This window comes from Lactuca virosa, chromosome 4 (genome assembly GCF_052849685.1).
Source record: "Lactuca virosa cultivar CGN04683 chromosome 4, Lactuca_virosa_CGN04683_v6, whole genome shotgun sequence".
Lineage (NCBI taxonomy): Eukaryota > Viridiplantae > Streptophyta > Magnoliopsida > Asterales > Asteraceae > Lactuca > Lactuca virosa.
Genome location: NC_136429.1, coordinates 305,746,256 through 305,768,507, shown reverse-complemented (window position 1 = coordinate 305,768,507; position 22,252 = coordinate 305,746,256).

Sequence of the window (22,252 nt, the reverse complement as noted above, 5' to 3'; positions counted from 1 at the left end):
CCGAAATTAGAGTTTACGCAAATAAGTAGTTACAAATAACTAAGTAAAAAGACGAGGATATTTCATTTTCATCTGATCCTCTCGCTCCCAAGTGAATTCAGGTCCTCGCTTGGCGTTCCAGTGAACCTTCACTATCGGGATACGGCTTTGTTTCGTTTGCTTGACCTCCCGATCTATGATCTCTACAGGTTCTTCCACGAAGTTGAGGCTCTCGTTGATCTCGAACTCGTCTAGTGGAATTATTAGAGTCTCGTCGGACAGACACTTTTTCAAGTTCGAGACGTGGAAAGTAGAATGTACGTTATTGAGTTCGCGTGGTAAGTTGAGTTTGTAAGCTACAGGGCCGATTCTAGCAAGAATCTCGAAAGGCCCTATGTACCTTAGATTTAGCTTTCCATGCTTTCCGAAGCGTATCAAGACCTTCCAGGGTGAGACCTTCAATAGAACACGGTCCCCCTCCTGGAATTCCAACGGTTTACTTCGTTTACCTGCGTAGCTTTTCTGTCGGTCTCTAGAGGCTTTCAATCTTCACGAATCTGAACGATCTTCTCTGTCGTTTCCCGAATGATCTCCGGACCCATGAGAGTGCTTTCAGGAACTTGTCCTTTAGCTAACTGGGTATCACCCACCTCAGCCCAGCATAGAGGGGATCTGCACTTTCGGCCATAGAGGGCCTCAAACGGAACAGCCTTTATGCTCATGTGATAACTGTTGTTGTAGGAAAATTCGACAAGGGGTAAATGAGTATCCCATGCTTTCCCAAAGTCGATTACACAGGCTCGCAACATATCTTCCAATGTTTGGATAGTCCTCTCACTCTGTCCGTCGGTCTGTGGATGGTAGGCTGTACTCATGTCCAGCCTACTTCCGAGATAATAGATATGGGAACACCGTGCAGCCGTACAATCTCCCGTATGTAAGTTCTTGTAAGCTTCTCCATCTTGTCTGTTTCTTTGATAGGCAGGAAGTGTGCGGACTTGGTCTATCTGTCGACGATGACCCATATGGCATCAAGTCCACCCGTTGTCTTGGGTAACTTGGTTATGAAGTCCATAGTAATCCGCTCCCACTTCCATTTAGGTATCTCTGGTTGCTGCAGTAATCCTGACGGTTTCTGGTATTCGACCTTGACCTTGGCGCAAGTAAGGCATTTACTCACGAAGGTAGCAATCTCTGCTTTCATGTTAGGCCACCAGTATAGCTTTTTAAGATCCAGATACATCTTATCTGAACCTGGGTGGACGGAATAACGAGTGTTGTGTGCCTCGGTCATGACCAAGTCTCTGAAACCACCGAGTTTCGGGGTCCAGATCCGATCCATGAGATAATAAGCTCCGCCACGCTTAACCTCCAAGTTCTTATCCATCCCTCTCAGGGATTCACCTGCCACATTTTCAGGTTTCAAAGCGTCGAGCTGAGCCTCCTTAATTTGTGTGGACAAGTGTGAATGGATAGTCATAGTCAAAGATTTGACTCTACGACCAGAATATTCTTTCCGACTTAGGGCGTCAACTACTACGTTGGCTTTACCCAGATGATAACGAGTTTCACATTCGTAGTCACTGAGTAGCTCGACCCACCGTCGTTGTCTCATGTTAAGCTCTTTCTGTTCGAATATATGTTGTAGGCTTTTGTGGTCTGTAAAGATAGTGCTTTTTATACCGTACAAGTAGTGTCTCCAGATCTTCAGAGCAAACACAACTGCTCCTAGCTCAAGATCGTGGGTAGTGTAGTTGACCTCGTGTGTCTTTAGCTGTCTCGAGGCATAGGCGATGACCTTACCTCGTTGCATCAGAACACAGCCGAGCCCTTGATTTGACGCATCGCAATAGACAACGAAGTCTTCTATCCCTTCGGGGAGGGATAGTATTGGCGTGGTGCACAAGGCTCGCTTGAGCATTTGGAACGCTCTCTCCTGCTTCTCTTCCCAGTCAAAGGCCACGCCTTTCTGGGTCAGTGTTGTAAGAGGTTTTGCGATGCGGGAGAAGTTCTGAATGAACCTGCGATAGTAGCCAGCGAGGCCTAGAAATTGACGAATTTCTGTAGGCGTCTTCGGTGCTGACCAGCTCTCAATGGATTTGATTTTGGAAGGGTCCACGTGTATTCCCTCTTCGCTAACCACGTGCCCTAAGAATTCGACTCTTCGGATCCAAAATTCGCATTTCGAGAACTTCGCATAGAGCTTCTCCGAACGTAGTGTTTCTAAGACTAGTCGCAGATGTTGACTATGTTCCTCCTTACTACGAGAGTAGATGAGTATGTCATCGATGAAGACGATGACGAACTGATCCAAGTAAGGACGACACACCCTATTCATTAAATCCATGAATACTGCGGGCGCGTTTGTTAATCCGAACGGCATCACTACGAATTCGTAGTGCCCATAACGAGTTCGGAAGGCTATCTTCGGAACATCCTCCCCTAGCACTCGTAGTTGGTGATATCCGGATCTTAAGTTTATTTTTGAAAAGAAGTGCGCCCTTTGAAGTTGGTCAAATAAATCGTCAATACGAGGCAGAGGGTAACGATTTTTGACGGTCAGTTTGTTGAGCTCCCTGTAGTCAATGCACATTCGAAACGATCCGTCTTTCTTCTTGACGAACAAGACTGGAGCTCCCCAGGGTGAGGAGCTTGATCTTATAAAGCCCTTGCTGAGCAGTTCGTTAAGTTGACTGGATAGTTCTTGCATCTCTGCAGGTGCTAGACGATAGGGCGATTTGGCTACGGGGGTAGCCCCTGGAACTAAGTCGATTCTGAACTCGACATGACGTTGCGGAGGTAATCCTGGGAGTTCTTCTGGAAAGATGTCGGGAAAGTCGGGTACTACTGGAATGTTCTGAATGTGTTTCGTTTCTTGGCTCACATCGACCACATGAGCAAGGAATGCACGACATTCCTTTCGCGAGAATTTCTGAGCTTGAATGCTCGAGATGATACGAAGATTCGTGCCGGGTTTGTCGCCATAAACTACTAGAGTTTCGCCAGACGGCAGATTAAGGCGAACTGCCTTTTCGTAACACATGATGTCGCCATGATGAAGACTCAACCAGTCCATGCCGAAAATGACGTCGAAACTTTTAATTGAGACTTGCATGAGGTCGATCGAAAAAGAATGACTATCTAGTGTTAGGGTACACCCTATGAATATACTGCGAGTGCTCTCCGTCTTTCCATTAGCCATTTCTATAGTGAACGGTTCTTTAAGTGTTCGTGATTTTTGCTTAAGTAAATGAGGAAATTTTTGGTTCACGAAACTCCTCTCCGCTCCACTATCAAACAGTATGCATGCATAAGAGTTATCGAGGAGAAACGTACCAGTGACCACTGTGGGGTCGGCAACCGCTTCCTCGTGGCCTATGGCCTGAACTCTTCCCACTCTTCCGGCATTCCCTGCCTTAGGGCAGTCCCTCTTGTAGTGGCCCACCTCGCCACAACTGTAGCAAGCTTGGCCCACTCCTGTGTCGGGGACTTGGTTGAGTGGCCTCGTCGGAGCTTTGCAGAAACGGGCGGTGTGCCCCTTCCGGTTGCAGTTTGAACACTGCATTTCCTGGCAGGCTCTTGTGTGGTGGAAGTTGCATTTGTTGCACTTAGGCAAGCTTCCTGCGTACTGCTTTACCGGAGCAGTAGCAGTGGCAGGTGCTATCGCAACATGAACTACCACGACCCGCTGCTTTTTGGCAGCCTTCTTCTTCTTCTTGTCATCCCAGAGCTTCCGCTTGGAATCAGCGGTTTTCGAAGGTTCCGAGATGGCCAGGGTTGTTGTTGCGACCGGGGTACGAACCCCATGGTCTATAAGCCGCTGTGCCAATCGCTTGGCACTATCGAATGTAGTGGGGTTTGAAGCCAAAACATTTCCCTGGAATGGAGGCACCAGCCTCCATATGTATCTTTCTATCTTCTTTCCCTCAGTATGAACCATGTTGGGACAGAGGGCCACCAGCTCACAGAACCTGGCGGTGTAGGAGACTATGTCGGAGCCCTTCATGGTTAGGCTCCACAGTTCCTGCTCCAACTTTTCGATTTCGCCCCTCGGGCAGTACTCTTCAATCATAAGCTCTTTAAGAGCTTCCCAGCCCATAGCATTAGCCACTATGAGAGATAGTGACCTTACATGGCTATTCCACCATGTCAGGGCCTTTGTCTCGAAGGTGCATGCAACAAATTTGACTTTGCTTCCCTCCGGGCATGAGTAGATCTCGAAGATCGACTCTGTCTTTTCAAACCATTGCGAGAGGGCAATGACTCCGCCAGACCCTTTAAAGGACAGTGGCTTGCAGCTGGTGAAGTCCTTGTAGGAGCACTCTCTCAAGCGCACGGGGATTTCACCATGAGTAGATTGAACAGGGGTTCCTCCTCCAGTGGAACCAGAAGAATGATATTGAGCCATGGCTGTTCCCACAGCCGCAGCTACTGTAGCATTTAGAGCTGCCGTATCGATTTGAGGAGCAGGTGGTATTGTTTTTTATGGAGGATCGCGTCTCGTTGATCGACGTGGAGGCATCTTTTAACTATAAGTTTAAAAAGATGATGGTATTGATAAGTATTTAATAGGGAGAATTTGATTAAAATGCCTCATGGACTAACTCTCCATAGTCCAACAGGACAAATGAATAGTACGATTGAATGTATATCTAGTACTAACAGATGATAACATTTGGATAATAATTTCCGTGAGATTAGATATCTGTCAATAATACTGGTATTACAGATTTATCAAGTTCGGGAAAAATGACCTAGAAGTAGGTCTTACATTAAACCAAGATGAGAAAATTTTGACAAATCTATGACCTAATCAAGACCTAACAGGTCTAAGATTTACGAAGATAGGAAATTAGACTAGAGTTTTTACATAAACTAAGTTATATCCAAAAGAGAAGTCGAGGAGACTCTAGCGGGGACGAGAACTACTAGAGTGAGTTCTTGATTCAGGCAGACGGCGCTCTATGTCTCGCATGCGCCTTTCGTACATTGACTGCCTAGCTCGAAGTTCCCTAACTTTAGCTTGGGATGCAGTTAGCTGTTGCTGCAGAGTCCCATTGGTTATCCCAGCCCTTTACATAGCTACTTCTAGTTGGCGAATGCGGACCGTGTTAACGCCAGAGTTGGCGTCAATCTCCAACACTCGGTCGATAGTTGCCCACCTTGTTCGGTGTTACGAGAAATCCTACGGATCATGATGGGCAGGACACGATCAGCTGAACCTCCCTCGGTGAGGTTGTAAAAGCTTCTGTCCCCATTGTAGGGAATGGGTTGACCCTGTTCCTGACTCCATCTATTCAAGTTTGTGGCCCACAGGGGTGTGGGTCCTTGAAATGTTGGACGAGGATTTGAGTTTGGGTCTTGAGCAGGTCGGGGTAGGTTGTTGACTTTCGGCTCTGAGTCAGAACCATCAGAAAAAACCTCAGCATAGTGATCATCCAAAGGGATTGGGTGATCATCTTCTGGCTCTTCCTCGAGCCATCCAACATTGTCGGGGTTAGGATAGTACGGGTCTCCGGGGATATGGAATCCAGCCATGATATCTACGCGAGAAAAGGGATAAAGAAATAATTAATAGACGGACTATCTAGATATTTATAAGAGGATCTTTATTAGTTACTTCAATACTTGTTTAGTGCATACCAGTTATATGTACTCAAAATAGGATAGACCTTCGAATAAGTGACCCTAACTCTACGTCCACAACCAAACAAGGAACAAGAAGTAAAGCAAAGATCACAGATTCTAAGTCTATGATATCCTAGTACATTTAACCTTAGTGTATCCACTTAGCAATTATTGACCTACTGATAAAGACCTTTTTAGTTTTCAGATAAGTAATTATAGTAACACAAAATACTCCTATAGTATTTTAAGTTTATATTTTGTTCTAATGTTCTCATTGTAGTAGTGTTGGTAAGTTTTTAGACTTGTTGCAACCTCACAACCACCCTTAGGCACATGCTAGTCACTCCTCGGATAATATAGTTGATCAGGCTATATCTTCCCAGGGTTGACTATATGTCTCTAAGTCTAATTGTTTTGCCCAACAATCGTAATACTTTTGTTCTGTCCTAGTGACACTAATTTTAGTATGAATGCAGGTATGTATACTTGGTTAAATATTTTATTATTTAAAAGTATAAACTCTTTATCAGAGTATTTTAATCCCGCTGTATTTATAGTCTGTGTATCTTTTATGGGTTGATACACTTGATTCACTATAAACAATGATCTGATATCAATCTGTCACACCCCAAAACCAAGAACGGCGGAATCGTTCGGGGGTGGAGGACGTCATGTACAGTATCACAACAATGCAAAGTAGTAAACAAGCACCAACATCATCCATTGCATTAATAATATAATTTTAATACAAGTGTGTTCTGTCAAGTTAAATACACACCAAAATATGAATCAAAATAAAAGATGAGTCTTGAACGAGCTCCATCTTCTCAAAACCTGGCATCAATACCTGTCTACTGGTGACCTGAGAATACAAGTTATTTTGAAAGCGAGTATCAGCTTTAAAGCTGGTGAGATCATAAGTATATTAGTGTCTGTATTTGTATGAAAGTATTTGTAAGTAAGTGATGTGTGAATTTGTAAAAAGGTTTGAATCGCCTAGAAAACCCTATGTTTCCTACTAAAAGTAGCCTTCTACCAAGGCATCTAGTATCTATGTGTGTGTCTCTTGTAAGAGTATGTATTTTCCCAATCTGACTATTATTTACCAAAAATATAGTTTCTACATTACTGTTTATTGTGTGAAGATCACAAAGTGAATGCAATGGGAAAATAAAATAGTACTGTAGTATTGTATTAAGTAACTACTGCTGTACTAACTACCTTAAACCAATTGTAATTTAAAGTACCTTGTGATCGGCCTGTACCCTGCTACCGACTATAGAACGCGACAATGTAAGATGTCGGAAGAAATGACGTTTGGCACCCGTAGACTTGCAAGTCCCACTGTAACGAGCAGCAAGGTGTAGGATAGTCTATCCAGTATAGATCTATACGCAAACTCATACGCTCCCCACTTAAGGAGATTTTGGATACAAAACGGTCATGACATGTAGTGCCATGCCCCGTTACGTGGCTCACATAATTGTAATAGTATTCTTGTATATGTATTGAATGTAATAGATGTATTGTGTGTTCTCTCTCTGTCTAGTATGTATGTATGTTCTCTGTGTATGGTATTCTATGTTCTCTCTGTCTAGCATGTATGTTTCCTTGTAAAATGTATAGTATGTACTAGCTGTATTGTAATGTATAGACTCGTGTATAAACTGACTCATTGTATGTTCCATTGTTCTAGTAATGGTATTAGTAACTTCCTAAACTACGCCTATTGTAGCTTACTAGTAATGTGATTTGTATGCATGAACATATCTGTATACCTTTGCTACCCAAAGGTATTGAATAGAAAGAAGGAACGTTTATATCTATATACATATACATAATATATAACTAGGATTCAAACGACCTTCAGACAAATAACCGATACCCTAAGTCCACAACCAAACGAGGAACAGGAGGTAAGGTGAGTTATCAGTCCTAAGTCCTTTCAATCCTACTTATATAACTATATATATAAATATATACATTTAACAGAATATAAGTGTAAAGGAAATTAAATAAAAGTATTTGACATGTAAAAGAGTTTGATAAAAGTATTGGACATGTAAAAGAGTTTGACAAAACAGTTTGAAAAGTAGTTTGTTTGATAACACAGTTTGAAAGTAAGAAATCCACTTGTTTGGTAGTTATTAATCACCTGTAGTGAGTGGTTTCGATGAACGAATGGTGAAGGATGCTAAGTGTCAAGTGAAGACTTGAACACACACAAGGATCCTAGTTAACATATAATCAAACATATATGTATCCAATTAGTCATTTAGTAAATAATTAACCAAGTTAAGACATCCTAAGACATGTAAAACACTTGATTTAAATGTTATAAGTACTAAGGATTGCATCTAAGGGTTGTAGGACTTGGCTATTGAGTTCGGGGTCCAAGGGTAAACTCTTTATGAGTTTACGGTTTTGGGACCAACTCCATTGGAGTTTACGGTCGTAAACCCATGAGTTTACAGCCGTAAACTCATGGTACTTTTACCATTTTGTGTTTTGAAGCTCATAGGGTCATAAGAAGCATTCCTACTTCAAGTCTAAGCCTTTGGAAGTGATTAGGGCACCAGTTCACTCCTTTGTGGAGTTTACGGTCCTTGGACCATTTCTCCTTGGGTTTACGGCCGTAAACCCAAATGGTTTATGGTCTTTTTGATGTTTTAAGTCCTAAGCACATCAAGGATGGCATCTAGACTAGTATCCAAGGCTTGGTAAGGGAGTAGGGCACACTTTGGCCCCTTCATTAGGGTTTACGGTCGAAGAACATCTTGGACCGTAAACACCTTTGATCTTGTGTTTCCTTATGTTTTCTAGAGGATTAAGAAGTGTAGCAAGTCTTATAACACACTAGGGTAAGAGTACTTACTATGTGGAAGCTTGAAAAGGTGTTAGAAGTCCAAGAACACTAGTGTGTGTTCTTGGTGTTCTTGGTGAAACTTGAAGATCTACATATATGGAATGATTTCACGGATGGAATCATGTAAGATCACTAGATTAAGTAAGATATCAACTTATTAGGGCTAGAAACACTTACAAAGTTGAAGATCAAGAAGGAAAATCGGATGATACTTAAGAGGATTTGAGTTCTAGTCTTGAAATGGTGAAAAAAGTGTTAAAAATGGCTAAGTGCCATATTTATACCTCTTGGGGTTTACGGTCGTAAAAACCATGTTTAGGCCGTAAACTCCAAACTCTTGGAGTTTTGGGACCTTATTGTTGCACAATAAACCCTAGGGCATCCTCTCTCCTGTTATCTCCTGAAGTACTAGGCTTTAGAACACTCAAACTGACTCTACACAGCTCAAAAGTTAGCAGACACTGTTCTGACTTCTATTGAAGTGAATGGTTGTACAGAATACAAATTTCGGGTTGTCACATCATCCCCCCGTTAGAAGGAATTTCGTCCCGAAATTAGAGTTTAAGCAAATAAGTAGTTACAAATAACTAAGTAAAAAGACGAGGATATTTCAGTTTCATCTGATCCTCTCGCTCCCAAGTGAATTCAGGTCCTCGCTTGGCGTTCCAGCAAACCTTCACTTTCGGAATACGGCTTTGTTTCGTTTGCTTGACTTCCCGGTCCATGATCTCTACGGGTTCTTCCACGAAGTTCAGGCTCTCGTTGATCTCGATCTCGTCGAGTGGAATTACAAGAGTCTCGTCGGACATACACTTTTTCAAGTTCGAGACGTGGAAAGTAGAATGTACGTTATTGAGTTCGCGTGGTAAGTTGAGTTTGTAAGCTACAGGGCCGATTCTGGCAAGAATCTCGAAAGGCCCTATGTACCTTGGATTTAGCTTTCCACGCTTTCCGAAGCGTATCAAGCCCTTCCAGGGTGAGACCTTCAATAGAACACGGTCCCCCACCTGGAATTCCAACGGTTTCCTTCGTTTATCTGCATAGCTTTTATGTCGGTCTCTAGAGGCTTTCAATCGTTCACGAATCTGAACGATCTTCTCTGTCGTTTCCCGAATGATCTCCGGACCCGTGAGAGTGCTTTCAGGAACTCGTCTTTAGCTAACTGGGTATCACCCACCTCAGCCCAACACAGAGGGGATCTGCACTTTCGGCCATAGAGGGCCTCAAATGGAGCAGCCTTTATGCTCGTGTGATAACTGTTGTTGTTGGAAAATTCGAAAAGGGGTAAATGAGTATCCCATGCTTTCCCAAAGTCGATTACACAGGCTCGCAACATATCTTCCAAGGTTTGGATAGTCCTCTCACTCTGTCCGTCGGTCTGTGGATGGTAGGCTGTACTCATGTCCAGCCTAGTTCCTATGGAACTTTGTAGCGACTGCCAGAACCTCGAAGTGAATCTACTATCTCTGTCCGAGATAATGGATATGGGAACACCGTGCAGCCGTACAATCTCCCGTATGTAAGTTCTTGTAAGCTTCTCCATCTTGTCTGTTTCTTTGATAGGCAGGAAGTGTGCGGACTTGGTCAACCTGTCGACGATGACCCATATGGTATCAAGTCCACCCGTTGTCTTGGGCAACTTGGATATGAAGTCCATAGTGATCCGCTCCCACTTCCATTCAGGTAGCTCCGGTTGCTGGAGTAATCCTGACGGTTTCTGGTATTCGACCTTGACCTTGGCGCAAGTAAGGCATTTACCCACGAAGGTAGCAATCTCTGCTTTTATGTTAGGTCACCAGTATAGCTTTTTAAGATCCAGATACATCTTATCTGAACCTGGGTGGACGGAATAACGAGTGTTGTGTGCCTCGGTCATGACCAAGTCTCTAAAACCACCGAGTTTCGGGGTCCAGATCCGATCCATGAGATAATAAGCTCCACCACCCTTAATCTCCAAGTTCTTATCCATCCCTCTCAGGGATTCACCCGCCACATTTTCAGGTTTCAAAGCGTCGAGCTGAGCCTCCTTAGTTTGTGTGGACAAGTGTGAATGGATAGTCATAGTCAAAGATTTGACTCTACGACCAAAATATTCTTTCCGACTTAGGGCGTCAGCTACTACATTGGCTTTACCCGGATGATAAGGAATTTCGCATTCGTAGTCACTGAGTAGCTCGACTCACCGTCGTTGTCTCATGTTGAGCACTTTCTAGTCGAATATATGTTGTAGGCTTTTGTGGTCTGTAAAGATAGTGCTTATTGTACCGTACAAGTAGTGTCTCCAGATCTTCAGAGCAAACACAACTGCTCCTAACTCAAGATCATGGGTAGTTTAGTTGACCTCGTGTGTCTTTAGCTGTCTCGGGGCATAGGCGATGGCCTTACCTCGTTGCATCAGAACACAGCCGAGCCCTTGATTTGATGCATCGCAATAGACAACGAAGTCTTCTATCCCTTCGGGGAGGGATAGTATTGGCGCGGTGCACAAGGCTCGCTTGAGAGTTTGGAACGCTGTATCCTGCTTCTCTTCCCAGTCAAAGGCCACGCCTTTCTGGGTCAGTGTTGTAAGAGGTTTCGCAATGCGGGATAAGTTCTGAATGAACCTGCGATAGTAGCCAGCGAGGCCTAGAAATTAACGAATTTATGTAGGCGTCTTCGGTGCTAACCAGCTTTCAATGGCTTTGATTTTGGAAGGGTCCACTTGTATTCCCTCTTCGCTAACCACGTGCCCTAAGAATCCGACTCTTCGGATCCAAAATTCGCATTTCGAGAACTTCGCATAGAGCTTCTCCGAACGTAGTGTTTCTTAGACTAGTCGCAGATGTTGACTATGTTCCTCCTTACTACGAGAGTAGATGAGTATATCATCGATGAAGACGATGACAAACTGATCCAAGTAAGGACGACACACCCTATTCATTAAATCCATGAATATTGCGAGCGCGTTTGTTAATCCGAACGGCATCACTACGAATTCGGAGTGCCCATAACGAGTTCGGAAGGCTGTCTTCGGAACATCCTCCCCTAGCACTCGTAGTTGGTGATATCCGGATCTTAACTCGATTTTTGAAAAGAAGTTCGCCCCTTGAAGTTGGTCAAATAAATCGTAAATACGAGGCAGAGGGTAACGATTTTTGACGGTCAGTTTGTTGAGCTCCCTGTAGTCAATGCACATTCGAAACGATCCGTCTTTCTTCTTGACGAACAAGACTGGAGCTCCCCAGGGTGAGGAGCTTGGTCTTATAAAGCCCTTGCTGAGCAGTTCGTTAACTTGACATGACAGTTCTTGCATCTCTGCAGGTGCTAGACGATAGGGCGATTTGGCTACGGGGGTAGCCCCTGGAACTAAGTCGATTCTGAACTCGACTTGACGTTGCGGAGGTAATCCTGGGAGTTCTTCTGGAAAGATGACGGGAAAGTCGCGTACTACTGGAATGTTCTGAATGTGTTTCGTTTCTTGGCTCACATCGACCACATGAGCAAGGAATGCGCGAGATTCCTTTCGCAAGAATTTCTGAGCTTGAATGCTCGAGATGATACGAAGTTTCATGTCGGGATTGTCGCCATAAACTACCAGAGTTTCGCCAGACGGCAGATTAAGGCGAACTGCCTTTTCGTAACACATGATGTCGGCACGATGAAGACTCAACCAATCCATGCCGATAATGACGTCGAAACTTTTAATTGAGACTGGCATGAGGTCGATCGACAAAGAATGGCTATGTAGTGTTAGGGTACACCCTATGAATATACTGCTAGTTCTCTCCGTCTTTCCATTAGCCATTTCTACAGTGAACGGTTCTTTAAGTGTTCGTGATTTTTGCTTAAGTAAATGAGCAAATTTTTGGTTCACGAAACTCCTCTCCGCTCCACTATCAAACAGTATGCACGCATAAGAGTTATCGAGGAGAAACCTACCAGTGACCACTGTGGGGTCGGCAACCGCTTCCTCGTGGCCTATGGCCAGAACTCTTCCCACTCTTCCGGCATTCCCTGCCTTAGGGCAGTCCCTCTTGTAGTGGCCCACCTCGCCACAACTGTAGCAAGCTTGGCCCACTCCTGCGTCGGGGACTTGGTTGAGTGGCCTCGCCGGAGCTTTGCAGAAACGGGCGGTGTGCCCCTTCCTGTTGCAGTTTGAACATTGCATTTCCTGGCAGGCTCCTGTGTGGTGGAAGTTGCATTTGTTGCACTTAGGCAAGCTTCCAGCGTACTGCTTTACCGGAGCAGCAGCAGTGGCAGGTGCTATCGCTGCATGAACTGCCACGACCCGCTGCTTTTTGGCAGCCTTCTTCTTCTTCTTGTCATCCCAGAGCTTCCGCTTGGAATCAGCCGTTTTGGAAGGTTCCGAGATGGCCAGGGTTGTTGTTGCGGCCGGGGTACGAACCCCATGGTCTATAAGCCGCTGTGCCAATCGCTTGGCACTATCGAATGTAGTGGGGTTTGAAGCCAAAACATTTCCCTGGAATGGAGGCACCAGCCCCCATATGTATCTTTCTATCTTCTTTCCCTCAGTATGAACCATGTTGGGACAGAGGGCCACCAGCTCACAGAACCTAGCGGTGTAGGAGACTATGTCGGAGCCCTTCATGGTTAGGCTCCACAGTTCCTGCTCCAACTTTTGGATTTCGCCCCTCGGGCAGTACTCTTCAATCATAAGCTCTTTAAGAGCTTCCCAGCCCATAACATTAGCCACTATGAGAGATAGTGACGTGACATGGCTATTCCACCATGTCAGGGCCTTTGTCTCGAAGGTGCATGCAGCAAATTTGACTTTGCTTCCCTCCGGGCATGAGCAGATCTCGAAGATCGACTCTGTCTTTTCAAACCATTGCGAGAGGGCAATGTCTCCGCCAGTCCCTTTAAAGGACAGTGGCTTGCAGCTGGTGAAGTCCTTGTAGGAGCACTCTCTCAAGCGCACGGGGATTTCACCATGAGTAGATTAAACAGGGGTTCCTCCTCCAGTGGAACCAGAAAAATGATATTGAGCCATGGCTGTTGCCACAGCCGCAACTACTGCAACATTTAGAGCTGCCGTATCGATTTGAGGAGCAAGTGCTGTTGCAGATGATGGAGGATCGCGTCTCGTTGATCGACGTGGAGGCATCTTTTAACTATAAGTTTAAAAAGATGATGGTGTTGATAAGAATTTAATAGGGAGAATTTGATGAAGATGCCTCATGGACTAACTCTCCATAGTCCAACAGCACAATTGAATAGTACGATTGAATGTATATCTAGTACTAACAGATGATAGCATTTGGATAATAATTTCGTGAGATTAGATATCTGTCAATAGTACTGGTATTATAGATGTATCAAGTTCGGGAAAAATGACATAGAAGTAGGTCTTACATCAAACCAAGATGAGAAAATTTTTGACAGATCTATGACCTAATCAAGACCTAACAGGTCTAAGATTTACGAAGATAGGAAATTAGACTAGAGTTTTTACATAAACTAAGTTATATCCAAAAGAGAAGTCGAGGAGACTCTAGCGGCGATGAGAACTACTAGAGTGAGTTCTTGATTCAGGCAGACGGCGCTCTATGTCTCGCAGGCGCCTTTCATACATTGACTGCCTAGCCCGAAGTTCCCTAACTTCAGCTTGGGATGCAGTTAGCTGTTGTTGCAGAGTCCCATTGGTTATCCTAGCCCTTTCCATAGCTACTTCTAGTTGGCGAATGCGGACCGTGTTAACGCCAGAGTTGGCGTCAATCTCCAACACTTGGTCGATAGTTGCTCGACCTTGCTCGGTGTTACGAGAAATCCTACGGACCATGATGGGCAGGAAACGATCAGCTGAACCTCCCTCGGTGAGGTTGTAAAAGCTTTTGTGCCTATTGTAGGGAATGGGTTGACCCTGTTCCTGACTCCATCTATTCAAGTTTGTGGCCAACAGAGGTGTGGGTCCTTGAAATGCTGGACGAGGATTTGGGTTTGGGTCTTGAGCAGCTGGGGGTAGGTTTTTGACTTCCGGCTCTGAGTCAGAACCATCAGAAAAACCCTCAGCATAGTGATCATCCAAAGGGATTGGGTGATCATCTTCTGGCTCTTCCTCGAGCCATCCAACATTGCCGTGGTTGGGATAGTACGGGTCTCCGGGGATATGGAATCCAGCCATGATATCTACGCGAGAAAAGGGATAAAGAAATAATTAATAGACGGACTATCTAGATATTTATAAGATGATCTTTATTAGTTACTTCAATACTTGTTTAGTGCATACCAGTTATATGTACTCAAAATAGGATAGGCCTTTGAATAAGTGACCCTAACTCTAAGTCCACAACCAAACAAGGAACAGGAAGTAAAGCAAAGATCACAAATTCTAAGTCTATGACATCCTAGTACATATAACCTTAGTGTATCCACTTAGCAATTATTGACCTACTGATAAAGACCTTTTTAGTTCTCAGATAAGTAATTATAGTAACAGAAAATACTCCTATTGTATTTTAAGTTTATGTTCTGTTCTAATGTTCTCATTGTAGTAGTGTTGGTAAGTTTTTAGACTTGTTGCAACCTCACAACCACCCTTAGGCACATGCTAGTCACTCCTCGGATAATATAGTTGATCAGGCTATATCTACCCAGGTTTGACTATATTTCTCTAAGTCTAATTGTGTTGCCCAACAATCATAATACTTTTGTTCTGTCCTAGTGACACTGATTTCAATATAAATGCAGGTATGTATACTTGGTTAAATATTTTATTATTTAAAAGTATAAACTCTTTATCAGAGTATTTTAATCCCGCTGTATTTATAGTCTGTGTATCTTTTATGGGTTGATACACTTGATTCACTATAAACAATGCTCTGATACCAATCTGTCACACCCCAAAACCAAGAACGGCGGAATCGTTCGGGGGTGGAGGACGTCATGTACAGTATCACAACAATGCAAAGTAGTAAACAAGCAACAACATCATCCATTTCATTAATAATATAATTTTAATACAAGTGTGTTCTGTCAAGTTAAATAGACACCAAAATATGAATCAAAATAAAAGATGAGTCTTGAACGAGCTCCATCTTCTCAAAACCTGGCATCGGTACCTGTCTACTGGTGACCTAAGAATACAACTTATTTTGAAAGCGAGTATCAGCTTTAAAGCTGGTGAGATCATAGGTATATTAGTGTCTGTATTTGTATGAAAGTATTTGTAAGTAAGTGATGTGTGAATTTGTAAAAAGGTTTGAATCTCCTAGAAAACCCTATGTTTCCTACTAAAAGTAGCCTTCTACCAAGGCATCTAGTATCTGTGTGTGTGTCTCTTGTAAGAGTATGTATTTTCCCAATCTGACTATTATTTACCAAAAATATAGTTTCTACATTACTGTTTACATTGTCGCGTTCTATAGTCGGTAGCAGGGTACAGGCCGATCACATGGTACTTTAAATTACAATTGGTTTAAGGTAGTTAGTACAGCAGTAGACTTGCAAGTCCCACTGTAGCGAGCAGCAAGGTGTAGGATAGTCAATACAGTATAGATCTATACGCAAACTCATACGGTCCCCACTTAAGGAGATTCTGGATACAAAACGGTCATGACATGTAGTGCCATTCCCCGTTACGTGGCTCACATAACTGTAATAGTATTCTTGTATATGTATTGAATGTACTAGCTGTATTGTGTGTTCTCTCTCTGTCTAGTATGTATGTATGTTCTCTCTGTATGGTATTGTATGTTCTCTCTGTATTGTATTGTATGTTCTCTCTGTCTAGCATGTATGTTTCCTTGTAAAATGTATAGTATGTACTAGCTGTATTGTAATGTATAGACTCATGTATGAACTGACTCATTGTATGTTCCATTGTTCTAGTAATGGTATTAGTAACTTCCTAAACTACGCCTATTGTAGCTTACTAGTAATGTGATTTGTATGTATGAACATATATGTATACCTTTGCTACCCAAAGGTATTGAATAGAAAGAAGGAACTTTTATATCTATATGCATATACAAAATATATAACTAGGATTCAAACGACCTTCGGACAAATAACCGATACCCTAAGTCCAGAACCAAACGAGGAACAGGAGGTAAGGTGAGTTATCAGTCCTAAGTCCTTTCAATCCTAGTTATATAACTATATCTATAAAGATATACATTTAACAGAATATAAGTGTAAAGGAAATTAAATAAAAGTATTTGACATGTAAAAGAGTTTGATAAAAGTATTGGACATGTAAAAGAGTTTGACAAAACAGTTTGAAAAGTAGTTTGTTTGATAACACAGTTTGAAAGTAAGAAATCCACTTGTTTGGTAGTTATTAATCACATGTGATTGATATGATAACTATAAAAGATCAACTTGTATCCCCCCCCCATAAAATCATTTAAAATCATTTAAAAGATTGATTAAGGGGTATGAACTCACCTGTAGTGAGTGGTTTGGATGAACGGATGGTAAAGGATGCTAAGTGTCAAGTTAAGACTTGAACACACACAAGGATCCTAGTTAACATATTATCACACATATATGTATCCAATTAGTCATTTAGTAACTAATTAACCCAGTTAAGACATCCTAAGACATGTAAAACACTTGATTTAAGTGTTATAAGTACTAAGGATTGCATCTAAGGATTGTACGACTTGGCTATTAAGTTCGGGGTCCAAGGGTAAACTCTTTATGAGTTTACGGTTTTGGGACCAACTCCATTGGAGTTTACGGTGGCAAACCCATGATTTTACGGCCGTAAACTCATGGTACTTTTACCATTTTGTGTTTTGAAGCTCATAAGGTCATAAGAAGCATTCCTACTTCAAGTCTAAGCCTTTAGAAGTGATCAGGGCACCATTTCACTCCTTTGTGGAGTTTACGGTCCTTGGACCATTTCTCCTTGGGTTTACGCCTGTAAACCCAAATGGTTTATGGTCTTTTTTGTCACATCCCAAAACCAACAACGGCGGAAACGTTCTGGGGCGGAGGACGTCATGTAAAGTATCACAACAGTGTAAAGTGGTAAACAAGCAACAACATCATCCATTGCATTAATAGTAGAATTTTAATACATGTGTGTCCCTTCATAGTATACGACATGATAATAAGAAAGCAAAATAAACGACGAGTCTTGACTGCTCCGTCTTCTCAAAACCTGGTCATCGTACCTGTCTACTAGTGACCTGAGAATACAAGTTATTTTGAAAGTGAGTATCAGCTTTAAAGCTGGTGAGAACATAAGTATTTTAGTGTCATTGCTTTGTAAAACTGTAAAGAAAAGACTTGTAATTCTTTTATGAAAACTTTGTATAAGAATGAAAACTCTAGAAAATCCCATATTTCCTACTAGTATAAAAAGCAGTCTTCTACCAAGACCCGACTGTTTTGAAGGTTTGCACCTCTGCAAAAATGAAGGTTTTTCCCATGTATAACTATTATTATATAAATATAGTTTTACATAAATATGTATGTGATAAAATCACAAAGTAACTGTAATAGGGAAAAATAATATTTTACCTCAGCAGTCACACTGTTAGCTATAAAGTGAATAAGACATAGACTCCAGGTGGTATCGAATGAACAATACGCTTCGAAAAGTCTAAATGAATGAAGTGTAGACTCCAGGTGGTATCGAATGAACAATATGCCTCGAAAAGTCTAAACGAATGAAGTGTAGACTCCAGGTGGTATCGAATGAACAATACGCCTCGAAAAGTCTAAATGAATGAAGTGTAGACTCCAGGTGGTATCGAATGAACAATACGCCTCGAAAAGTCTAAATGAATGAAAAGCAGACTCCAGGTGTAGGATGGTTAGTCCCGTGAGGAGTAGTGTATGTACTAGTGCATCTTCATATAGTATGTAATAGTGTCCCTATATATAGTATGTAAAAGTGTCTCTCCCTATAGTATGTAATATATTCGTATAGACTCATAAATGAACTGACTCTTGTGTGATTCCTTGCACTAGGAATAGTAAATAGTATCTCCTAACTATACCCATTATAGTTACTAGTACTATATGTATATGAATAAACGGAAGTAGGCCTTTCCTACCCAAAGGTACTGAACTGACTGATAGAACTTTTATGTCTATACATGTATACATAATATATTACTAATATTTAGACGACCTTCGGATAAATAACAGGATACCCTAAGTCCACAACCAAACAAGGAACAGGAAACAAGGCGGGTTAGCAGTCCTAAGTCCTTTAAACATTACTTATATAACTATACATATATAGGTATGCATTTGACAATATAACAGTTTAAAGTATAAGAAATCCCTTATTTGGAATATAGTTTAAAGTACATGAAAACCTTTGTTTGAAACATAGTCATAACAGAATTTGAAAGGAAAGATGTAGTTTAGAAAACAAGTTTGATAAAGAGTTCAACGTATAAAAGCGTTCGAGAAATCATTTTGAAGTAGTTTGCTTCATAAAACAGCTAAAAGTGTAGTAAATCCATAGTTTGATAGTTAATAATCACATGTGTTTGATATAGTAACTATCATGATTCAACTTGTATTCTCCCCCCCCCCCCCATAAAAGCATTTAAAAACATTTAAAAGGTTAATTAAGGGGTATGAACTCACCTGTAGTGAGTAACTCGAATGAAAGATCGATATAGGATTGTTGGGTGTCAATTGGAGTCTTGAGCACAAACGAATCCTATTTAACATATAATTTCACATATATGAATATATTTAATGTATATAACCACTAAAGGTGATAGGGACACGCCTTAGGGACATAAAAACACTTATAATTAAGTGTTACCACCATATATGATTGTATATAAGGGGTATTTGGCTATACAAGGGAGTGTATGGTCAAAATGCACAATATTTGTGTGTGTGTGGCCAGGGTGTGCGGCCAGGGTGTGTGTGCGGCCAGAGTGTACGGCCAAGAGTGTGTGCGGCAGTACACTCACTATGAAGTGTGCCAAAACGTGTTTCCAAGCCATAAGGATGTTCTAGGGAAGGTGTTTTGACCATTGGCTAGCCGGAATGGAAGTTTGTTGCTATATTAGACCCTTAAAAGGGTGTGTGCGGCTAGACATGGTGTGTGCGGTCGTACACATGGTGTGTGCGGCCGTACGCACTTGAAGATCATATGAAATGGCGTTTTTCATTTATAAATTCAAGGGTCCTTACCTTATAACAAGGTATTGCAAGTGTATACCCGATTTAGAGGCTTAAAAGTGTAGTTAAAGCCCCAACAAGTAGTGTGTGTTCTTGGTGTTCTTGGTGTTCTTGGTGATCTAACACCAAAAAGGTGTTTTCATGGATCAGATCAAGGAAAAAGGCTAGTTAAGGTCATGTATTAGCAAATCAAAGGATGAATCACTCACCCGATTGAAGATTGAAGTGAAAAGTTGGATGATACTTGAGAGAAAACGAGTTCTAGCTTTGAAGAAGTGGAAAAAGTGTTCAAAATGACTAAGTGTTGAATATATAGGTGGTAGTGTGCGGCTGGGATGGGTGTGTGGCCGCACACTCGGGTGTGCGGCCGCACACACCCTGTGTTGGTTTGTTTGGCTCATTTGCAAGGTGTTACACTCACAATACTCATACCACAACTCATACCTTGATTATACTAGGTTTTAAACACTCTAATTGACTCTAAATAGTGCTATTAGTTAGCAAAAACGAGTCTGACCTTCATTGATTTGAATAAGTGTATAAGATAAAAATTTCGGATTGTCACATCATTCCCCCGTTAGATAGAATTCCGTCCCGAAATTAGAGTTTAAGCAATTTAGTAGGTACAAATAACTAAGCAAAAAGATGAGGATATTTCAGTTTCATCTGATCCACTCGCTCCCAAGTGAATTCAGGTCCTCGCTTGGCGTTCCAGCGAACCTTCACTATTGGGATATGACTTTGCTTTTTTGCTTGACCTCTCGGTCCATGATCTCTACCGGTTCTTCCATGAAGTTGATGCTCTCGTTGATCTCGATCTCGTCAAGTTGATGCTCTCGTTGATCTCGATCTCGGTCCATGATCTCTACCGGTTCTTCCATGAAGTTTCATCTGATCCTCTCGCTCCCAAGTGAATACAGGGCCGATTCTGGCAAGAATCTCGAAAGGCCCTATGTACCTTGGATTTAGCTTTCCACGCTTTCTGAAGCGTATCAAGACCTTCCAGGGTGAGACCTTCAATAGAACACGGTCCCCCACCTGGAATTCCAACGGTTTACTTCGTTTACCTACGTAGCTTTTCTGTCGCTCTCTAGAGGCTTTCAATCGTTCACGAATCTGAACGATCTTCTCTGTCGTTTCCTGAATGATCTCCGGACCTGTGAGAGTGCTGTCAGGAACTCGTTCTTTATCTAACTGGGTATCACCCACCTCAGCCCAGCACAGAGGGGATCTGCACTTTCGGCCATAGAGGGCCTCGAATGGAGCAACCTTTATGCTCGTGTGATAACTGTTGTTGTAGGAAAATTCGACAAGGGGTAAATGAGTATCCCTTGCTTTCCCAAAGTTGATCGCACAGGCTCGCAACATATCTTCCAAGGGTTGGATAGTCCTCTCACTTTGTCCGTCGGTCTGTGGATGGTAGGCTCTACTCATGTCCAGCCTAGTTCCTAAGGAACTTTGTAGCGACTGCCAGAACCTCGAAGTGAACCTACTATCTCTGTCTAAGATAATGGATATGGGGACAGCGTGCAGTCGTATAATCTCCCTAATGTAGGTTCTTGTAAGGTTCTCCATCTTGTCTGTTTCTTTGATAGGCAGGAAGTGTGCGGACTTGGTCAATCTGTCGACGATGACCCATATGGTATCAAGTCCACACGTTGTCTTGGGCAACTTGGTTATGAAGTCCATAGTAATCCGCTCCCACTTCCGTTCCGGTATCTCCGGCTGTTGTAGTAGACCGGAGGGCTTCTGGTATTCGACCTTAACCTTGGCGCACGTAAGGCATTTACTCACGCAGGTAGCAATCTCTGCTTTCATGTTAGGCCACCAGTATAGCTTTTTAAGATCCAGATAGATCTTATCTGAAACTGGGTGGACGGAATAACGGGTGTTGTGCGCCTCGGTCATGACCAAGTCTCAGAAACCACCGTGTCTCGGTGTCCAGATCCGATCCATGATATAAAAAGCTCTGCCACCCTTGACTTCTAAGTTCTTATCCATCCCTCTAAGGGATTCACTCGCCACATTTTCAGGTTTCAAAGCGTCGAGCTGAGCCTCCTTAATTTGTGTGGACAAATGTGAATGGATAGTCATAGTCAATGATTTGACTATACGACCAGAGTATTCTTTCCGACTTAGGGCGTCAGCTACTACGTTGGCTTTACCCGGATGATAACGAATTTCGCATTCGTAGTCACTGAGTAGCTCGATCCACCGTCGTTGTCTCATGATGAGTTCCCTGTCGTTGATGCACATACGAAACGATCCGTTTTTCTTCTTGACGAACAAGACCTGAGTTGCCAAGGGCGAGAAGCTTGCTCTTATAAAGCCCTTGTTGAGCAGTTCGTTAAGTTGATCGGACAGTTCCTGCATCTATGCAGGTGCTAGATGATAGGGCGATTTGGCTACTGGGGTAGCCCCTGGAACTAAGTCGATCCTAAATTCGACTTGAAGTTGCGGAGGTAATCCTGGGAGTTTTCTGTTCTATCTGAATCTATTGTCTTGATCGGTGAGAACGCATTTGATTGGATTCTAAGTTTATCCGCATCGCAGTACGATCACTCGTAGTCTTGGGCAGTCACCGTCCTAAATTTCATATAAGAAGTCATATTTGGTTCATCAATCACAACTTCGTGTATACGAGTCGTATATAATTAAGACTGAAAAGGCAGTCAAATA